This window comes from Pinus tabuliformis, chromosome Q, assembly GCF_031772625.1.
Source record: "Pinus tabuliformis cultivar Carrire ecotype Pingquan chromosome Q, CPIR1, whole genome shotgun sequence".
Lineage (NCBI taxonomy): Eukaryota > Viridiplantae > Streptophyta > Pinopsida > Pinales > Pinaceae > Pinus > Pinus tabuliformis.
The window spans coordinates 86782592-86784657 of NC_142296.1; positions in this window are offsets into that span (position 1 = coordinate 86782592).

The following is a 2066-nucleotide window of genomic DNA, read 5'->3' on the forward strand; positions in this document are numbered from 1 at the left end:
TCAACCAAAATTTGTCTCCCACCTTAAACTTATGTGGCATCTAATGTTGATCATGTCATTGCTTGTAGTTGGCATTAGAATTATCCAAGATTTTGTGCACCTACTAAATAAAGCTTGTTTTCTTATCAGCCTTGGACTGTACATGTGTAAATTATGTTTATGTAGTAGCATGAGGCATGACAAGATCAATCAGACACAGTGGTTGAAATCCTATACACACATGAACGGGTGTGTAACTAGCCAAGTTATGGAGAGACTTGTTGTAATTTTGTTGCACATGAGGAAGGCTCTCATCCTAGGTTCGTGGATTCTTAGAGTTGTACATATGTAATATGTGCACTATTATTCTCTTGACGACCTATGTTTGGCTGACAGTCTAGAGATGGAATGCAGTTGACTTGGTGAGCTTGGTGTCCAATAATGTCCAAAGTCTAGACCATAATCTTCTTAGAAACTTGTTATCCCTATCCGATATAATGGTTTGTAGGATCACAAAATGTACCCAAACTTGTCCATAGAATAGTTTCTAAGTGTCCTCTATTGTGATACTTCTTACAAGTTTTCAATATCGCCATCTTAGAGAATTTTTCCAGGACCACAAATTCACAGTCATTACTATGCTTGGTATAATGGAGGCCCGACAAATAGTCCATGGAGATGGATTCCTAGGACTTGATGGGAGTAGGCATAGAGCGTATAAGCCATGATTCTTGATGGTTGGCTTGGCGATGACACAAGAAGTGCATTATTTGATACATTTTCCAATGTCTTGTCAGAGTTTTGGCCTATAAGAATACTTTTGTTAACACCCTCCCACCACATCCACCCAAGTAACAATGCCAACTGGGGTAAACATGAGACGAGAGGCTACTATGACCATATTAGACCTCCTATTTAACCTTAAGGAAGTGGAATCAATGGAACATAACACACAGTCATCCAACATCATCAACAAAACCCTTAGGAGACAAGTCAACCACTCAAAAAGCCTATTCCTGGGTCCTACTATTGTTATGGATCTATTAGGCCATAGTCACTCTCATGCTATGAGAAAGGGAGTGACCAACAACCTAAAGTCACTCTAACAGGCTTGCCTACCAGAGACTAGGGACTAGAATTTCCAATTCTATGTTAGCAACCCCAGGATTTAAGCCACTTTTTCAGGCCCAAAGCCCATACCACTTCCCAGAATGGAGTGATAGCTTGAAATCATTAAAAATACAGGGAAAAAATGATGTAAAAGAAATAATTTGAACAAGACCATAACCAAACCCCTACTAGCCATGCCAGTCATTTCATCAAACATATCATCAACATGTAACCTACAAGTGTAAATAGCAGAATTAAGTGTAGGGATCTCATACTTATCTGAGAATTGTTACGAACCATTGTTCCCTCATTTCATTTGTTGAATTATCATCTATTAGGCCACAGATACACTATCCATTCATTTATAAGTAAAAACATGATAAGATCCATACATAGATGTTGTCATAAAATACACATATAGGCATCATAATAGGAACATAATTACCATAAACATATCATCCGACAAAATCCACATATACATCAATACATTTACACATAAAAATCAAGGGAATGAATTTCCCGTTAATGAATGCAATGAACCAACTGGAGATGGGACTACCACATTCCAGCCAACCATAGAATGGTTGAGCCAAATCTCTCTTTATTCATTCACCCCTGTGCCATATTCCAAGCATAAATGTGGGTTTCAAACCAAAAGAACCAACTAGGGCATACAGAGGCTGAACCACCTCACCCTCATCAATAGAAACCAAGGTTTAGCGTAATCCATCCCAGATCACTAGGCCAACACAATGAACACATCATAGTAGGCTTTACTATGATCTCCACCCGATCACTAGGCCAAATAAGCATGGATGCCACCATATTTCTCCACCTACGTCGTGAGGAATTGTCCTGCCTCCTAGTCTCTCGGGGTTTACTGCAATCCAAACCTAAATCACTAGGCCTTAAATCAAGACCGACTCTCCAAGCTTTACCGCATATCCCAAACTTGAGATTGCTAAGCCTTGTTATCA